Below are 21,308 nucleotides of genomic sequence, written 5' to 3'. Positions count from 1 at the left end.
GAAATGAAATGTGGCCTGACCTTTTCTGGTCTCTACTTTACGCGAATGTCCAGTCCCCCTCATGCATCACGCTGTTAAATAGGTTCTTTCTACCTTGCGTCCCCTTAGCTGTGCTAACAGTACGACGGAAATGAGACGCACTCTAAATCAAAAGAGTTCTCTTTCGATATCAAGTGAAAAATTATGCATCCCATTCAAAAGGACTTTTTCCTTTTTAATTATTAGTTAAGCCTTACACAGCCAATTTTGTTTGCATTTTGTCTGGTTATCTTCTGAAAAAACACAATTTGATGAAGATTTACTCTTTGTTAGCATCTTAATGAGCTGTTCAGCAAAGATAACGCATTGCTCCACGGAGCCATCGCATGCTGTACTTCTCTAACCCTCTGCAGCAACAGCAGATCAAAAATTCAATAATGAATGTGGAATTGCTGCAATTAATGTCTATGAGAATCCAAGCGGTCTGAAAAAAAAAAAAATACATCAGTAACCTGATTAATTTTATATAGGAATAATCTCTGATCAGCATTACCAAATGAGCCCAAAAACAAATTAGATTTGAAGCTAAGAGCCCCATTGATCAGCAGTCATCTAAACCGACCATGAAAAGGGTTCAGTAATCCAATCCAGCCATTCGGAAGTGCCTGAGAGAGTCGCATCTCTACAATGGAAACATTCTGTCCACAATGTAATCCATTGTGTTCATTCGGCGAGCGTTTTGGAACCTGTTCGATTGCACTAAAACGGCCCAAATCATTGCAAGTATAAACAACGTGGGGAGGATCGTTTTTCAACTTGGCAACGGCTGCGCATTTGACATTTGAATGACCCATAGAAATAGTGATGCACAACTGTCAAAACACTGACGCTCTCCAGAACATTCCACACAGTCTCCGTGTAATACCATGACTCAGGCAATAACTATAGTTTTATTTTTTCCAAGTGAATATTTAATGGTATCCAGAGAAGATCCCTAGTGGCCTGTGCTTCGGTTCCAAAACAAAAAACTACATAAACTAGGCACCGTAAAAGTAGATGCCAACAACTATAACCTTTAACTATTCTAGCCAATTGGAATGGAAAGATTAAAAATTCGCTATTGAGAAACACTCAAGACTGTGAAGCTTTGTTGATTGATAAATTGCTAAAGGTATCAGACACATATTAGAATAATCTTACAACACTTCACGTCAAGGCGCAAGACTCTCTGCAGCCATTTTACAAGCCAATGCCAAGGCACAATACCAAATTCCCTTTGAATATACAAGGAGATTCCTACAAAGACAAACACGAGAATGAATCAACAGCATGTACACTAATAACCTTGGGCTATCTAACCGTTCCTTTGCTTTATGGAACTGTATAACGTATAAATAGCAGATCCATTTCTCCCCAGTCTGTTAAGGCTCTATTTCAGCTTCCCCGTCATTAAATATTTATCCTTGCGGAGTGGCGGATTGTACTGAGGAGATAAGCACTTAGGAATCCAAATTTTTTAACCCCCACCCCACCCGTTTCTTTAACCCTTTATTTCCCCCCTATATGCAACAGAGACATTTATTCAAACAGATTATCTACAAGTGCTGCTTTAATTGACACAGGACGGGACTGAAACGGCGCCCACATTACCAAAGGAAAGGCGCTCTGCTGGTTTTATCAAGATGGAAATCTTTTTTTAAATACCAAAGGGATGAAACTTCCCTTTGTAAAGAAAGTTAAAGAGGCCGGGCCAGAGGAAGTATTCCTGACACAACAAATGAACACCCAAGCTGAAACAAAATAGGATACTTAGCTTTGCCAAATATGGAATCGCTGTTCATAGCAAATCAAACATAAATTTAAGCAGCACCTCTGCTTGTGTGACTGTTTGGCTCGGGTTGAATTTGGCATCTTACAGCATATAATGATGAAAAGATTTCATGCCTCAGCCTTGTGGGTGGTTGCTGTTGGGTGTGAATGCACCTCTAGTGGACCCTGCATGCTTCAAAAGCTTCTAGGGCTGACCTACAGTACTTCACAGGTATTCTTGGACGGACAACAAAAACATTTTTTTAAAGCTCAATAGGGAACAGCCTGCCAGAGGAATGGCAGTTCAAATCGGAAAGGCTGAATTCCAAACAGAGCCTCTACATATGGGCTAGTAGCTCTCCACAAGACAAGAAAGGAGATCTAATAAACGTTTAGTGAATACCTTAGTTCAAACACAGCCAACTGCACTTCCATCCACACATATAGAAGAGTAAATACATCAATTCTCTCTAAATATATATTAGTGCTGTCAAACCATTTAAAATATTTAATCGCGATTAATCGCAATTAATCACAAATTTTTATTCTAAATGTCTCTTGATTTCTTTTTGTCCCATTCTTTTTTCTCATTTTTAATGCTCTTATCAACATGGAAAAGTGGATCGGCTTGCTTTGTGTAAATGTTTTTTTTTTATTGAAAACAACATTGGCATATACTGTGTTCAATTTCACACTAACATTCTCACTTGGAGCAAATAATCTCTCACACAATGTAACACTGTCCATCAATAAAAAGGTGGAATACTGACGAGGTACTGATATTGACGAGGGGTCAGAGAATTCACATCAGCTGTCTGTGTGCTTGGGCATAATCCAAGTGGTATTTCAGATGTGCTGCGATCGCGATGAGGACATCTCAGTTCACAACGACAAAACACAGATCACTTTGGTCTCGTCAATGGAACCATTGGCAACTTTTAAACTTTCCATTCAGAATGTTATTGGCATCCATTTTGGCGTCTAGCGCTCATCATCCACTCAAAACGTAAGGTTAACCAACTATTTGGCCGGCTCGCAAGCCCAAACAAGTGTTAGCTACTTGCTTTACGTTTATTTAAAATGAACAACAAGACAACTAGAAGTAAATGCGCTTTCCAATAAAAAGTTGCAATGAACGTGCTATGTTTTAAATAAATCACACACTGTAAACAAAACCTTAACAAAAAAAAAACCATTGCAATTTAGACACAAAAACTGGGTCCCAGTGCGGTGAGACGTACATGCTCGGGCAGATTCGGCTTGAAGTCGTTCATCCTCGGATGCCGGTTTGCGCGTTCTGATCGGTAAAAGTACACAGACCTGTCCCGAATCATCTCCAGCAATAGCAGCCTCCGAAGCACCAACTCTGCCTCCGTTTCCCTCGTAAGCTGATATTAGTATTTCAACATTCTCTATGATAAAAAAATGTTTGTAAAAAATATTTAATAGCATTGTTTTGGCAGTTATAGAGTTCTAATGGTGGTGTTCAACTATAACCGTCGGTCTCACAGTTGTATAATAACCGTCACACCCCTAATGAATAATACACTATCTTAATGATTCTCACAAACACAACCAATTGAGATCTGATAAGGAAAAGAGAGTTTCAAATGTCTCTAAATGGATGCAATCACTGTCCTATCCCTGATAGAAAGTAGTGCTATCAAGTGGGAATGTAAATATTCAATAGCTCTGCTTAATGGCGAATGGAGTGGGATTGTAGTGTATTGCCACAATAGAGTATAATTTCCCTCCCGCTCTGATGGAGCCACTTCACTCTGATGAAGAACAGGAGCATTGAGCTGATTCTAGGACCAGAGTTTGTGTTTCCACCCGCCTGTGCTCCTTTTTGTCCTCCAATGAGACACGGCACAACAAGCTTGTAATTTTCAAACGTAACCATTCAGGTCTCATCGATTTATTGTAATCGAAGATGATGTGAAAGGCTACGACAAATACGAGGCTCGCTCCAACAAGGGTAAACAAACAGCAAAGGTCTCAGTGTACGGCGAGGTTAACCTCGATCTGAAATCCCCCGTTCATTAATGCGGCGTTAACAGCCGGTTACGGCCAGTGAAACCGCGGTAGCAAAATCAATTACCTCAGCAAGTATTGATATGTCTCGCGGCCTGTTTACAATTTAATCTCTAACTTGTCAGAGCCATTATTTTCCTAATCACAACTCCAGCGCTTCTGCGCCTTTGTCTCTGGCTCATGTTTAAGGGAACAAAAAGGTCATAAGCTTGAGCGCTCCCCAGGGCTCAGCCTGCCACTGCTGTAATTATTCCTGAGCAAGAGATGACAAATGAAGTGGATCAAATCAAAGGTGTCAGTACCTCTTATGACACCAGCCCAGTCGCACAGGTTAAAACAGAGGTCACGCTAAAAGGAAAACTAGTTAATGCCACCCTACAATAATTATGTGCAAAGCCTATTAAAGTGACAAACTAGGATAAATGTGTATAAAATACATTCCTATATTGAAGGGGCATTCAACCGCAGGAGATAAATACAACAAACAAACGAAAAAAAAAAAAAAAAACTCCCGGTGACGTGTCCATTACTCAAATTGCATCCAATCACAATAGCGGCAGAAAATATCCTCAGGAGCTGATACTAAACTGGCTAAAACGATCAGCGAGGATATCATAATCAAACTCACCATTTGTATTTTGGCCAGTAATCATTGAGGAGCGGAGGCTGATGCATTATTTACTGTCTAATGTATAATTCAGAGCCAACAGCAGATTTAATGCATAAATAAAGCTGTGATACACCTGCTTTAAATGTTTACTCACCAAAATAAGATCTGAAACTACAAGCATGTCACGCAGTGCCTTTGAAAGTTTCAAACGTGTCACTTGTTTCTTTTTTTCATCTTGGGTGACTAAAAGTGAAAATAATTTGCAGGTGGCGAGACCCACGACCCGCTTTGTTCACCTCCCAGAAACATAAACGGAGATCAAAAAGACACTCAGATGTCGAAGCGCAGGATCTCAACTACTTAATTTAAAACACAAGTCTGCAGACATGAGCTAGTGTGTTTGTCTTTCAGCGAACACAAACACTGTAACGAGAAGAAGGACGTCCATGTCCAAGTTACTCATTTCTGTTCCAAAGCATGATGGTACTTTCATATGATAATATTGTGGCAGAAAATAGAGGCTATTTTGAAAATATTTCAATTTGTTCATTACTCTTTGCAGCTGTTCTCAAAATGTAATGGATCATGGCAGATTTCAGAGGAAAGGTTAGTAAACAATACATTAAAAACAGAAAACAAGCATACGAAATTCTTGTTAAAAGGTTAATTACGCTGCTTCAGGGAACCGATCTTTTGACGTCAAACAAGTCAGTCACAATTCCCTACAGGCCACGCTATTGACCCCTGTGCTGAGGCTGGCCTAGTTAAAAGACAGTGATAAAGACAGACAATATCCCAACAGCATCTAAAACACCCTGTGGATTAATCAAGTCAAAAACACATTTAAAATGGATATCATCGTGATAAGGTTGGATGTTTCCTATTTTGTCCTGTTTGCACTTTATTGGAGAACATGCATGCAAATGGATGGATGTCCGAAAAAAATAAAGGTTTTTCATACTATTATTCCAACTAAATTCAAAAATTATGCCAAAGCAAACAACAACATACACCGTTTCATTCAAATGTTTGGGGTTGGTAAGATTTCTTCCTTGTTCTGAAAGACATCTCTTACCAAGACTGCATTGATTTGATTAGAAATATAGTAATATAATAACGATTTAAAATAACTTTCAGACTTATATATATAACTTTAAAAACTAATAATAACATTGAAATACCATTTTATATATATATATATATATATATATATATATATATGTGTGTGTGTGTGTATGTGGTCAACAAAATAAGGCCTCATGATTGTCATCATATGGTCTTTCATTACAGACATATAACAGAGGTAATTTTTTTCGCAGCCGCAAACGTTTGGACACATAGCCTACATTCAACTTGATAATGAAACTATTTATACACTAACGGGATGAGTCAGGGAGTGAAATCTAGAGTCCTGTTTTCTTCTGCCAGCAGTTAGATTGCACAAAAGGTTTATTTGATCTCACAGAGATATAGTTTGATCCATCAAAGCAATCATTATTCACCAACAACAGGCCTGGCTTATAAAGAACAATATGCATATTGTGTCACACAAAGACAACACATCACCTGGAAAAGAAATCACCAAAACAAATCGGAGCAGCCGATTTAACTGAAAAGTACTCCACCTCAAAATAGCTAATTAGTCCATTATTAATTAAAAATACTACAAATATTCTTCAAAAGTCTTCTGAATACGGATGACATTTCTTGGCTTATGTTTGCAGCATTCCCGTGTATCTTTTCAGCTAAAAATAGCACCTTTCTGTGCCTATAGTTTTTAAGATAGATGTGGTTCAGCTGGCCTTTACTAACAGTGTAGCAGATAGAGATCTTGAGTGCTTGTCCACCACAATTAATCATAGTATTGTGATAGAATTAAATTTCTGACTTTCAAACTATGATACTTTTGTATTTTTGAGCTTGGCATTTAAAAAAAATCAATTTTCATTGTATGGACAAACTGCCTACGGACACACTGCATTCCTTTGTGTTTCATGTATGAAAGATAACAATACTGAGTAGGAGTGGCATGACCATGAGTAAAATAATGAAAGAATTTCCAGAACACATATAGCAAAAAATGAAGATATTTATGAATCGTTGCGGGACAGATTGTGCTCCATTCCAGCAGTCTAACAAATGTATGCGAGAAATGCTTCAACTCAACATACTTTAAGATGAAAGCACTTGAGTGAGGACTGCATTTTTATAATATGTTTATCACCACAGAGAGTGTTTCTCTACAAGGACAAGGACAGTGTGAATACAAGTACGGGTGTGCACTGCAGGCATAAAAGACTCCATCTGACATCCCTAACAGAGCAGGAAAACAGTGGGGCCTATGGGACCCCCAACCTCACTTTATGACCATGTGCTGAATTAACAGGTCCAGATGTCCCCTCTCACTTAACATGTGCGAAACATCTCGAGCAAAGGGCTCAGCTGCTTTAGGGCTTATTAAAAAAATATCAATTTCAATTATAACCATTAACTTCTCGCGCTCCTCAGGTTTACATTTATTTGACATCAACAAGGCCGATTCTCACCCAAGACGCACATTTAATGCACAAGCCGACCGATCAGAGTTTATCAGGTTAAATTCATCATCTACAAATCAACCACCTGGGCACGGGTTGAATAAACGGTGGAATGAACACAACAAATAAGACAAAGAGAGTGTCGCTGAAACACCATACCGTGTACCCGTGAAGCCCGAGGAATGAGTCGAACAAAGACGAGCCTATTACCAGACAGATATCAATCTGCTCTTAGTACTTGCTGCTGTAGAAGCATTCAGACAACTCAGCTGCTTGGGCTGTTTATAGTTTGACAGTGTCAGGTCTCTTTGTCACTAGGGCTATGAGCAAGGCGCCTGTGGTTACTGTATCTATTATCAAGGGGAAAGTGCCAACACATTCTTGTAAACAAAGGAGAGTCTACCTACAAGTTCGCCGAGACAAAGCCCAACCTGAAAACGCTCGAGGCAACCATTCAAAACAATCTGAGCTGTTCTCAAATCTCTTTCAGAAACAAATTTAGACTAATAATAAGCTTTCAGTCAATCACGCGTTTTGCTAGAGGTTTTCCCACAATGCGATGCAAAACGTGACGTTAATTACCTCTGCCCTTTCTCCAATTCATTAAGCATAACGTCGCATAGCTCGGCCCGCGTTACGGATGCGGCGTACACTGTCGAGGCCTCTCTCAGCAGACGGAGGAGAAGTGCGCGACGTAACACCAGCCAATTCTATCATGCGAGCAGATTAAATAACATGCCTACCCAAGCCCCGTCAAACATTCAGCAGCCACCACACGCCAACTGATCTGCTACAACACACTCTATGAAGAAACCCCTCCATCAGCCCTGCCACACCGCCTTTGATGCTTTAAGGTGGAGGATAACCCAGAATGCATCTCTGCGATGCGAGTAATTTCATTTAACGCAAAAGGATGAACAACTCTTTTTTTGCAGGGAAAACACACAGGCTAAATGTCATTGTGCGCTTAGGCATTAAACATTTAGTAGCCATTCTCGGCTGCTCAAGCAAAGAAGCAAGCAGTTGTTAAGGGAGAAGAATGACACAGTTAATCATACACCCACACGCTGCAAAAGAAGGCCCGGTACTAAGATGTATAACGGACGAGAAAACATACGGCATTCACCAGTCATTTAAAAAAGAGCAAGAGAGCTCAGCCATTAAACACATTTACATACACGCCGATATGCTAATAACTTGAAAAAAAAGCTGAATTAACATGATGTACCAGCTTAAATGCAAACCAATAACCCAGCAATGCCAAAAACAGGTTATTACCTAGTAGTGACGTCTAAACCTGATCTTTTGTGTATCTGACTCCCAAGTATTACATTTTGTTTATGCGAGATGTGATGTTAAATAAATAAGCAGTACAAGCAGAAAGAGTCTGAGTATGCAATATATTTATTTCTCCCCTACCACAAAATAGTTGCTCTGTCTGGATGCGCTTGCATCCGTAGTAAGGACCCCTTGTTGCATCACATATGCGCACTTTAATATGTAATGTGTAAATGGGGTGAAATCGAGGACAGGGCCAAAAATCTAGCTGTGACAATCAGTTTATGACATTTGTGACATAACCAGATGCATTATTTAACAAAATTTTGATGTTCATTTTGGGTTTTCCCCTAACCCGTAGTGTCTGTGACCCATTAAAAAGAATTGTGTGACCCACAAATTGTTTTCCAGGAGTTAAGCTTTACATGCGCAAATGGGAGCATAAAGAAAAACAGAATAAATTCATATTTATAAAAGGAATAAATATGCAAAATATTTCTCTTAAAACAGTTTACAGATTAACAAAGTGAAAGAAAATAAACTGCGACAAGTATTAGCCTATATGCCGAGTTTCGGTCCCGAATACAAGATCACAGATAGGAAACCGAGAAGGCAGAAAGCGCCATCTTGTTTGTTTTCTTTATTTTACAAAAACACAATGTTTTGATTTTATTGTGGGTGTGCACAAATTAAAGTAACGTTATAGTTTTGAATGATGTCTTGCTCTTCTGTATGACCGTAAATGAGAGTATTTTAAGTTGTTTCCACTGTTAAGGAAACAATTCAAGTGATTGCGCAGACGTGCACACACACAACCAATCAGTTCTAGCATTGCTACCTTGACACACAATTTAAAGTGCCTGTAGTACAATCTGTGCCATTCAGCATGGGCCATCCATTCTTTCTCTCAAAAACTTAATTTTATACATGTAGCGTATTTTTAACCATGCAGCAAAAGTTTTCAACATATCTTGGAAAAAAATAAGCCTAATTAAGAACTTACTTTTTAAGCCGTTTAACCAATGTTATTAATCGGTCAACTCAATATTCATAGTGTCGGTTTAACCAGTTAATTACGAGCATCCCTAGTTAAGAACCTGTGTGTAAACACACTCATTACTAGAGTCACATAATGGCACCTAATTAGCAGTATTCAAAACTCAACACTTCAAAAAAGGGCGGACGAGTGCTACAAACATACAGGCTGCTTTCAAATATTAAACTTGCCATCCATGCATTTTAAAGTGATCTAGCTCAAACAGGTTTCCCTGAGTGTAACAAAAGACAATGAAAACATTCTGTTCCTTGATGTAGTCTTTAGTTCCTCTGCAGGAGACGCTTCACTAAATGTTTGATTTCTTTCACCTCAGGCTACCCTCAAAGCCATGGCATGTGTAACGGGGGTTTATAAAAGCTTTTCTTCTCTCTCTCGCTCTCCATTTTCTATGAACCAAAGGATTAGGACAGATACTCTGTACATAGTTGTTATGATTACAGATTACTGATGTCTATGTGTCTCCAGACTGGTCAATTCCATCTTTTCGCAATATTTAATCCTAATCTTTGTGTTTTTGGACCACGAGTCTCTGATGTTGGATTTCTAATTTTGAGTAAGCAACAAAACTACTCGTACATTGTGATTGACCACCTCTAAGCTTTAAATACACCAATTACAATGTTTCTGCACAACTGGGGAGGAAAAACATCCCAGTGTGGGGGATGATTACTTCTGGCCACAAAAGAGTGGGCCATTCTTAGCACACATAGCTACATCTCTTACATATGCAAAGTGAGAAAAAAGTAGCATGGATCCTTTATAGCTAGCTAACCTTAGGAACTGAACAGTCACATGCCCTTTCAAGTATAACCAATACTCCAAAGAGGATATACAATTTGCTACCACCACATGCACAGCATGGAGAACGAGATCAGATAAGGCAAGCTGTGACTTTTCAACCTCAACTCCTAAAAATAAAAGATCCTTGACATCTATGGCAGTCCCATAAAGAACATTAAATATCCATAGAAACTTTCCATTGTTCAAAACTTTCTTCATAATAGGAAAAAGTTTTTAGATCATCACACCAAAGGCGAAAAAAGGTTCTTTTAAAAACTGATTACTGAAAGATTATTTGGGGAACCCGAATTGTTCTTCTATGGCATTGCTGTGAAAATCTCTTAGAACCGTTGTTCCTTCACCAACAACACATCACTATGAGCTTGGGAGGACCATATTTGTTCCCATGACAGGTCATGGTTCAAGAGCTTCAATTTAACAAAGGGAAGTTAGGCAGACTTGGCTGTCCCACAGTAGACTCCAACTAGTCAGGCAGGTCTACCAAAAGCTCTCCTCCCCTGCTCTCAGGGTTTTCAGTAAACAAAAGGACATGTGAAGGAAAGCACAGGGTTGGGGTCATAGAAAACACACTGTAGTGATGGTGTTTGATAATACTAAACACTAAGATAAGCAGCATGCTTAATGTATTGAAGATCCTCATTCCTCAGCACCTCCAACTTTAAATGCACCATTTATGCTGCTACCAGAGCATTAATAATTCACTTAATGCTTGAGTTCATCACTTAATAAAATGGAAACAAACAGAAGAACTACACAGAAGAAGGCTGGAACTTGATAGACTACTTACTAGAAAGTCATAAAACATCCTAAAATGATTACACACTGCTTGTCTCTTTCAACAGCGAGAGCAAAAGTGAAACATGCAATAAAAAAAAAAAAACAGGCTGCTGCTGCTTTCAACTTCTGAGCCTGTAGCAATTGCCAACATTCCATCTCTATCCCCCCATGTACCTTCCCACCCACTCAAGACCTCTAAACTCCCTCTGTCTTCTTTCTTTTTGTACATAGCTTATGTCGCCAAGGCACTACTCACCCGCCAGTATGATGATCTAAGTTCCTATTGGGCTGCTGCAAACAACTTCAAACACAATTCCACGTCTGTTCGTTGAAAATGACCCAGCCGAACTTCTCGGCCTGGGCCAAAATCCAAGAAGCCGAGGGCTGAGCACTATCACGTAGATACTTTATCCTGAGAGAGCCGCTGTCCATACAGAGGAGAAACGGGGCAAATGCCTCAACAAAAGACGACCTCGCTTTACTAATTTATTCGCATTCGGACCGCCCGGGGACTCGTTTTCTGAACGTATGCGGTCCCCCCTCCTCCTTTTCGCTGTGTAATAACTCCAAAAGCTTGAGTTTGTGGAGGGTAGGAAATCAGTGAGTTCGGCGTTTACAGACTCCGCTTCCTTTTTCACACACGCGCGCGCTCACACTCACGCGCTCCCTCGCTCTCTCCTCGCGCTTTCTTTCATATGCACACACAGCACGTTCGCTCTTTCTATCTCACTCTCTTTCTGTAGAACCCCCTCCTCCTCCTCTTCAGCTGTTCAACAGACGCATCCACATGGCTGACCTAGTCTTTCTTTATCCAGACACTAGTGAAGGAGAATTACCCCCCTTCCCCTCCTCCACCACACACACACACACACCACTTCTAAAAAGCAAGCAAAACAAAAACACGGACTGGATTCCTATGATTAGCGTCGACATATGATCGGACGGGAGTTGTGATTGATCTTAAACCGTGGGGTACGGTAGAGAAACTGCATCGGTAAGCAAGACGTTCAATCCTGATTCACACGGCGGCTGTAAGGAATATTAATGCCCATGCTGACGACTCCACCTTCTGTAGCACTAATAATAACAACAAATAGTCTAGATACCGGTAATCAAAGAAAACACACACCAATCCTACCGTTCAAATAAGCCACAGATTCCGGCTATTGATTTTCAGTGTCCACTGTCCAATAATGAACGCCCCGTTTTTATTGCCGTGCTTCGCTGCCAAATGATTGGGACTGAGAACAAAACAACCAGTGAAAATTACACATACATTGTGCGTTGGTGCTCTCATACTCATTTGCATATTCACATAATGAATTAATTACTCCGATTCCCTCCGCCCAACGTGGAAGCAGGATGTATTCACAATAGTGCATTTAAAAAGAAACGTGCATTCTTTGTTGCTGATTTTGTTTCATGCAGAATCCAGTTGTTATAGCAGAATTGCTAAAAGGATGCTAGAGATTTCAAACATTCAAAAATCCATGTATTCCACTTTCTAGAAGATTTTATTTAACGATTCTGAAAATGTCAAGTGGTCTGATCAAGTATTTTCCTTACACTTTGAATGTATAATGGAATAAGCTTTCATTAAAAAAACATCACATTACGAAAAAGCAACATAAGCATCCACAAAAAGAATATAAAAAGCTCCTTTTATTAGAAAATGTCAATGTGATGTAAAAATAGCAACCTTGTTTAAATGCATAAATTAAATGCATATAAATAAATGTAAAATAATATAATCACAGTCATGAGGGTCTAAAACAGTTCACTGTTTTCTTATCGCAGGGCAGAAAAGTAACTTCCTGCATAATTTTTCACCCACTTTTTTACCCTCTCTCAAACTCTTAAATCTAAGCAGTAACACCAACAAGACATGTTTGACTTTAGGCCTCCACAAAACAAATGAATAAAATGGCCTTTAATTTAGAAATTGTACAGATGTTCATAGCAGATACTAATGACATGTTTTATGTTGTAGAATATCTCACAATCTAATAAACCAACAAACACACACACACACACAAAACAATAAGAATACTTTTCTCTCCACCAGCATTATATTTGCGGAGGCAGCTAAGATCAATAGGAAGTGAGTTTGGTGTACTGCAGGCCCTTTATTGTGCTGCAAACCATGTAGCCTGTCAGGTTTTCAAAAGGAGGAGGTGTCCCTAGTGATCCCATTGCTGGCAAACGCTTTCCAGCTCCAGGGGAGCCAGAGACAGTGTGACTTCTGTTTCTCCTGACAATCCTTAGCTCTGCCATGCGCCCACACGTACACACTTACACACACACACACTCCCTCACACCCCAGCAGGCTACCTCCTCCCCTCTTGGAAAGCGTTTGAGCTTCACATTCAGGCGTATTTATTACATTTACTCAAGTGCATCCATATTTATCTCCCCGAGCCGCCCTGATAGCACTTACAATGTGCCCAACAGGAAACCTGAGTCACTTGCTTATGCGAGATCCTCACTGTGCACAGGGAAGATATTTAGAGAATGCAGTTTTCAAAAAGATACCAATCACTGCTATCAGCCAATGGGAGATTAGCTACTGGCTCATGAGAAAAATACACAACAATGAATTTGACATGGTGGCACACAGTTAATTAGTGCTCAGAAATGAATCACGACGGAAGGTGCGTGTTTGAGAGCCGTGCGGGGAAAGCCGGAACAATGTACGGATCTTGTTCGTTCGAGGAATATTAAATCATCGTAATGTTATGTGCAAACAAACATTTCATCTGGATGATTGACATTCATGATCGGCATGGTAAAGCAAATATGCATGTACGCATTCGACTGGTATTTCACAAAATGCACTCAGTAACATAATATAAACCACCCTGATGGCTCTAATAAATTCTCAACTAATGCGTGCTGTAAAGTGCTCAACATTCTGACAGAATCGAGCAGCGCGGAAAACAAGCCAGGCGTTCGGAAGAAATGTAAGCCGTTCTGAGTCGCTTTATGAGACTGAAAAGGGAACCAAAATTGTGAATGCTTTGCATTTCATGCACTCAGATGGTTGTTCCGCAGGCATTCGCAACAGCAGATGAGATCCCATTATCAGGCAGACGAGAACTCCACCTCCAGGATTTCACAGCTCCTCTGTTTATCACATGGCCCTGTCAAGTTGGGCACCATTAACCGATAATGAAAGGAGACAACCGGTGCAGTTACAAGCAAAGCATTCTGCATTCTACAGGCCTAAGCATGTATCTGGGAAGCTGACTATGTCTATTCAGTTCTTCCCTGCATTCGATACCCATCACAATGCCTCAGCTACTGTACCCTGACCCCTTCACACCACTGTATTATTGAAGGCTTTAGCTTGAGATGACAAGAATCCAAGGAATATTCCAGGTTCAAAACGAGGTAAACTCAATCTACAGCGTTTGTGGCATAAAAAATGTATTTTGACTTGTACTTTCTTTTCTTAAAAAAAAAAAAAAGGTTGCAGTGAACCACATACAACAGAAATGATTGGGTCAATCTATAAACACTAAAATACTCTCTCTTTTAAAGGGATACTCCACTTTTTTTGGAAATAGGCTCATTTTACAACTCCCTCAGAGTTAACCAGTCGAGTTTTATCGTTTTCGAATCCATTCAGCCGATTTTCAGATTTTTAGAAGAATATCAGTAGCCAGACAGTTTCTGGTCTCATTGACTTCCATAGTATATATTTTTTTTCCTACTATGGAAGTCAATAAGACCAGAAACTGTCTGGCTACTGATATTCTTCTAAAAATCAGAAAATCGGCTGAATGGATTCGAAAACGGTAAAACTCAACTGCTTAACTCTGGGGGAGTTGTAAAATGAGCCTATTTCCAAAAGAGTGGAGTATCCAACACTATCTCACGACCAATTCGTACGAATTCGACGCATGATTAAAAAGTGGCTAATTCGTACGATTTGTCTAAACCCACGTGATGGTTAGGTTTAGGGGCGGGGTAAGGGGTAGGTCATTCGTACGAATTCATACAAATTGGCCAATTCGTAAAATATGTACGATTTAGCAAAATCGTATTAATTCGTACGAGTGAGGTCGTATGAATTGTTACGAATTAGCCACTTTTTAATCATTCGTCAAATTCGTACGACTTGGTCGAGAGATCGGGTTGGAGTATAGTATAGCAACAAAATGTAAACTAAATTTGTATTAACAAAATCACTCAAACTTTTTGGAGTAAAGTTATACACAATTGAAATGTGTTGCTCTAACTCTAAATCAACCATTTAAGTATTGGTAAATCCAGAAAATTAAAAAAAAAAATCCACAGAATGCTGTAAATTGAGCTTAACTCTTCCTTTAGGAATTAATAGCTAGATAATATGCTAAACATATTATATTTGGCGATTAAAAGGAGGGAAAGATATAAAAGTCCTTTATTGTAACCAATAAAGATTCCTCAATACTGATTTGATGAATTTGAACAAAAGAATTAGATGTACATGAATGATTTATTATGCTTCCTCTTGCCTGATTGTCTTTCAATGAAGGTATTTGAAAACTTAAAATGCCCTGCCATACTAACAAGTCAGCCAGTAGCTGAAAAAAAAAAAGACGACGAGAAAGAAAAGATGACATGGTTGAGTGAGCCAAGCTTCTGAGCGCCTTGGCAAGCCTGGGAGGCCCTGGCCCCTTAAGCACTCATATCTAGTAACTTCATTTAATGCATTCACCAGGGATCAGCAGACAAGCGGAAGGGAGACAGAAAAAAGAAAAACATTCAAAGCAAATATTCCCGGGTATGAGGTTCGGCAAGTTATCGAGCAGTAAAAACAGCATGGAGAAATTAAGCATAATCTTTCACACCATTTCAGAGATAGACAGGATTTATTTCACTACTTATTTTAAAAAACGTGTTCTTCCTTGTGTCTGAGGAAAGGATACCGCCTGAAACAGCCCATATCAAAGTGGTACGAAATAACAGTAGTCCAGAGTGCCTGAAAGTAGAGGTTGATCTCAGCAGCCGTTGCCTTTTCTTTTTCTCGCCCACTTTTTTTTCCACCAGAGGTCATATTCACACTCTGATGCCTGCCATCGGGAACAAACACTCGTGCTTCCCTTCAACAGACACCAGCCACTTCCACCCCCATTTACTTTTCCTTGGCTTCAGACATACACACACTCCATCAGCTGACAGCCTCTCTTATACTAGCAGACGAAAATACCTTGACTTCAATTTGCCGGCTGCCATTTTAGCATTCTGCCACTTTCAGGATGAGACTATTTTACAAGTTTCGAGACTTGAGGGATGGACTTGTGGGGTGAAAACAAGCAGAAATCACACAATGTATGTAACCAAACCCTCTTTGACTGAGGAAAAAAAAAAAGAGGTTGCAGATTTTAAATGTGTTTTACGAGCTGTAATGCTTCATCCTCTTGAACAAAGGAAATGCAATGGTTTGGATTGAGGTTTGGATCAGTTCGTAGTACGCGAACACCACATAAACATTTTCTTATATCATCTCATCAAAGGATTCCAGAGTAATCTGTGCTTTTTGACAAGCACAATATACTTAAAACATCAGTTAAACAGTAGTTAAAGAGATAACTGCATTCCAACCAATTATTTAACATTATAAACAGCACAAGAAAAAAGCAAAAGTCTTTTGATGTGAGGGCAGGAACGCTCAATTTCATTGTGGCAAGTCCTGCATAGTTATATTGTTTACTTTGCCATTCATCCATACTTGGCAGACTCGCGAAACCTCAAACCCTGCGACACTTCGGAAAGGTTATTTATCGTATTGCCAAGCTACACAAACTCATAAGCATCCATCTTTCAAGGGACAGTTAGATTCAAAAACCATCCCATTAAGAAAAAGCAACATAAGCATCCACAATTCCAGATGTATTGCTGTCACCCGGCAAACAAATTAGACCAGGGAATGTGAAGGGGAGGTCTATGTGTCTTTCTTCTCACGTAATTACACAGAGCAGAGCTCGCTGAGAGACGAGTGGCAAGCCGCCCTGACAGGCTGACTAGTTTTCAGCTTCATGCGTAAACTCGTACTCAGATCTAAATGAGTGGTTACTTCTGAAAATAAACACAAGCGTTTGGCCGGATTCATACACGAGCGTTTGCCGATTTGTAAATAGCTGTGAAGCTCCCGTGTGGACGCCTTGAATTTTCTCTTTGTTTGCCGGTGGTAAATAGTCCATCAGGGCAGCAACCCCTCCCTTCGCTGCTCTCTCAAACACTCTTGCTCAAGACAGAGGTATAAACACACACACACTCAAATCTTCCCAGGTGCTACTCACTCATCCCCTGATTGTACATATATTAAGAGTGCTCACTAGAGCTGTCTCAGGGAAAAAGCTGGCATGCATTTGTCTAAGCTAAAAAAAAAAAAAAAAACTGGCATAAAAAGTGAAAGACGTGTTTTATCCAATTAAATATAAATAAATAAAAAATATAAACAAAAATAAATGTAAAAAGTGCTTTATTCAACTAAACATAATTAAATAAGGAAAACTCAGTAACGAAAAAGTTAAGACTTTCCATTTGAATATAATTATATAAAAATCTAAAAACAACGAATAAAAAGCATTTAGAAAAAAAAAATTAAATTAGGTTTAAAAAGGTTTAAAAAAATGTCAACTTTATAAAAGGTGTTGCATTTATCCATTTAATATTTAAACATTCTTTAAATAATTAAAAAAACCTTACAAAATTCACACTTAGGAGACCGTTCTGGGACGCCACTGATTTTAAAGGGTAAAACAAAAGGGAAGTGAATGGAGGATGTTGCTTTAAGCTTCTCTGTCCAGACCCATTAGATCAAGCCGCTAGTGTCTGCCATGTGAGAAGGCACGTTCACACGACTAGAGTCTCTCACTCTGCCACCCAATGGACAGTACGAGGAATCGCACCAATGTTCCCATCTCAGAGAAGAAGGGGAAAAAAAACAAAGACACAAAAATCTCCCTGAGGTTACAAAAAAGTAGTAAAGGGCATTCATGTTGAGCTGGAATGTGGAGTTTGATGACTTTTACAGCAGTGGGAAATTCTGAAACGGTTGCTGGTGATTCATTGTTTACTTCTCACTCCAGACACCAGTGCCAAGTTGCTACCATCAGCCATACCCAAAACAGAACAAGATGGTTTGGGTGACTAACAAACCACATATATAGCTGCCACATAATGTACAGCGGATGGAAATTTTCAATAGATTGCTAAGTAATTAGCAGTCTGTAAGATTGTAAATATTTTCTTGGAAATCAAAAAAGGAGGAGACGAACATATTCCTCCGCTGTAAAGCTGAAGAGCTTAAAGCAAAGCATTAAGGCTATTGTCAAATGCTCTCAGCAGTATCTCACACTGTTGTTTCAGCAGTCATCATGCCCTAGGCTGTGCTAACCAGCTGGAAAACCATTCAAATGCAGATGAGATCATACTCAATTGGGAAAAGTGTTATTTTCACACTTCTCTCGCCCCGTCCTAAGATCTCGCTGTCAGGTTTGCACCCTCCACGCGCCCTCGTATCGCTCTTCACAGGAGAACGACAAGGAATGACAACAAAACGGGTTCATCTTAGACGTAGTGGCCCAAAACGCTCACAGGAAGTACAGAGGGAGCATTGTTTTCTCCCTTTACACCAGGTACATTCTTCCAGATGGTGGAAAACAAACCCCACAATACCAGCTACACAAGCCTAGCTGAGTGAAACGGTGTCACAGTCACTCCGCTGGGGCACTGAATCATCCTGAACGCTGACATCTTTCCAGCGATGTTCTCAACGCTGAAGTCAGCATGCATTTAGGGCAGTTGTGTGTGTGTGGGCTCGTGAACGATTGTGAAAATCTCAAGCAAAGACATCATGACAGTTGTCTCCGTAGCCTGTCTTCGTGTCACAACAGATTTCTCACATATCTGCATGCTATCGGTTAAGGAATTACATGCAACGGGGCCTTCTTTAGCACAGATGTTAGAGAAGACGGAGAAGTCTTCAAAACGGGATGTTCGCCCTCAAATTAAAAGGCTGTCATTATTTATTATTCCTCATGTTGGTGCAAACCTGTATGACTTTCTACTGTGGAACACAAGAGACATTATTTTTAGGGCTGTCAAACGATTAATCGCGATTAATCGCATCCAAAATAAAAGTGTTTACATAATATATGAACTATTTTATACACGCATGCTTAAATATATTTAAGAAATATTTTCATGTATATACTGTATATATAGATTTATATATAATTTATATTTTATATATAAATAATATTTTTTTCTTAAATATACATGCATGTGTGTGTATTTATATACAAAATAATTATACACCGTGCACCCATATATATTATGTAAACACAAACTTTTATTTTGGATGTGATTAATCGTTTGACAGCACTAGTTATTTTGAAGAACATTTGAACCTTTTCTCCCTACAATGAAAGTCTATGGGGTTCAAAACCGCATTGGAACCAACTGGCTTTCTTTGCGATAGACAAAAAACAACAACAAAAAATATATCAATTTGTGTTCTGCCGAAGAAAGTCATTCAGGTTTGTAATGAGCGGAGGGGAATTCATTTTTGAGTGAACTATCCCTTTAAATTCCTTCAAAATTTTGTGGTCAAATCTAGTCATTTCAATATTCCCCTTCAGCAACTGTGAAAATTGTGCGGGGGTGAAAGATTTCCCCATGCAGATTTTGCATTGGGTTTAAGGTGGCTTCGTTGACCAACATAAAGCTGCTTGAAAGTGACTTCTGTGTAAAGTGCTTCAAACGTCGCTACACTAGTATTGAAAAATTGACTTTTTCCCCACAGAATTTTACCAAAATTTCACTAATATAACAGTTTAAAATGCACAGTATGTAACGTTTGGCCCTCAGGCGGTAAACAAAAAAAAAAAAATTGCATGCATTTTGTAGAAGAACATTGTTTTGATTGTGCTTTGGCTCTGCATGTCTGTGTGGATGAATATGATTCTCTCATATCAAAAAAAGGCAGAGATTATCCTACTGCTCACAAAACACTCACTATAGGCTTAAGAGATTGAACCAGTTTAGATGGAAAGGATCTCAAGGCGTTACACCCATTTACAGATACAGTACGTACTACAAAATAAATTCCAGCACAGCTCGTCAACAGCCCATAATGAAATGACCCTTCACAATAGCTAATGCTTTCTGTTAGTCAACTACATATGGAAATGTATCCGTTCACTAAAATACCTTGTTAAGAAATAGCCATCTCTGTGTCACCTTTACAACATTTCAAATCCCTCAGTTCTCGCTATCTCACACTTTCCTCTGTTAAACGGAGGTTTGAGAATTAGCGTCCTCCATGAATTGGCCTCCTCCGCATCAACCTTTCTCACTCGCTGTGACAACTAGTCTATGGCGGTCCAATTTTTCTCTATTTGTGGATATGACGCATATATGCAATTTCCAGCTTAAACCATCCTGTCAGGTCTAAATTACAAACACTTATAATAGGCTTACCATAGTGAATCAGGGTAAGACAAAACCCTGTTTTGGAAGAAGGATTGGCGGTGTATTGACAAAAAAAAGGTATATGGAGTACATTTAAAAAAGGAAGTGAATATGGCTCATTTTGAAAGCTTGGGTACTTTAATTTATAATTCAACTGAGTATTTGACGTATTTTGTTACATTCAGTTGCCCATCCCTACAATGAAGCACAGCAAAAACTAAAGAGAAGGAGAATCAGAGAGAAAGAGAGGGAGGTGTAACGAGAAAAAGGGAGACGTATCCAGTAGAAAGCCAATTATCAAACTCATTAAGTAAGCCGCTCTGGTGCTTTAAGAGCCACTGCCTCAATATCATTGCTGGATTTATTACCGTCATTTGCATCCTCTGATGCAGCCCGTCACTTTTTCACCGAGCTAACAGGAGGGGTCACACCAAAACAATCACTTGCATCACACACACTGGGTCGGCATGCAATGTGGGTTTCATGGTGATACAACTTATTTCATAATGATGAAAAAATGCATTACAAATGTGACACGCACATTTTGTGTGACCACTATGCAGAAAAAAAATGTATGACTTTAAAACATGAGAGCAAACAAAATAAAAATACGCAAATTTTTGAGATTGGATATCTAGAACAATATGAATGTAAATTCATTCATTAAAAAAAACCCTGCATAATATGATTAAAAGGAGCATGTTTTGGCTTGGTTTCGATGAAGAGGTGCTCAAGACGTATAGCAGTTGGAAAACACTGCTTTACAGGACGATGAGCAGATCGTATGTGGTAATTGGTTCAAACAAAGGGGAGTGCAGGGAAGCATCATATACGTTGGCATCGGATGTGGAAAACAAGATGATGTTAGAAAAGGAACAGGTGGATTTACAGCTGTAATGCTGACTAACCACGACTGTGTCTCCAAGGACCTGCAGCCCTCTTACAGGCATTCACAGTACCA

General features: G+C 39.4%; 1 protein-coding gene across 5 annotated transcripts in view; it reads right to left on the bottom strand.

The window, feature by feature from the left end:
* The window catches only part of rerea (arginine-glutamic acid dipeptide (RE) repeats a), a 159,166-nt gene that overhangs the window by 98,224 nt on the left and 39,634 nt on the right, over positions 1-21,308 (bottom strand). The window contains exon 1 of one of the 5 annotated variants that reach the window (XM_039652985.2): positions 11,139-11,714. The exons of the other annotated variants lie outside the window; for them this stretch is intronic. The gene's annotated coding sequence lies outside the window, so the exon portion shown is untranslated. Of the gene's footprint in view, positions 1-11,138; positions 11,715-21,308 lie in introns of those variants that run through there. 5 annotated transcript variants of the gene reach the window in all.

The sequence above is a fragment of the Pimephales promelas genome, chromosome 20 (genome assembly GCF_988280905.1).
Source record: "Pimephales promelas chromosome 20, fPimPro1.hap1.1, whole genome shotgun sequence".
NCBI classification, from domain to species: domain Eukaryota; kingdom Metazoa; phylum Chordata; class Actinopteri; order Cypriniformes; family Leuciscidae; genus Pimephales; species Pimephales promelas.
Note: the sequence above shows the minus strand (reverse complement) of the source record. Positions and strands in the feature narration are given on the sequence as shown.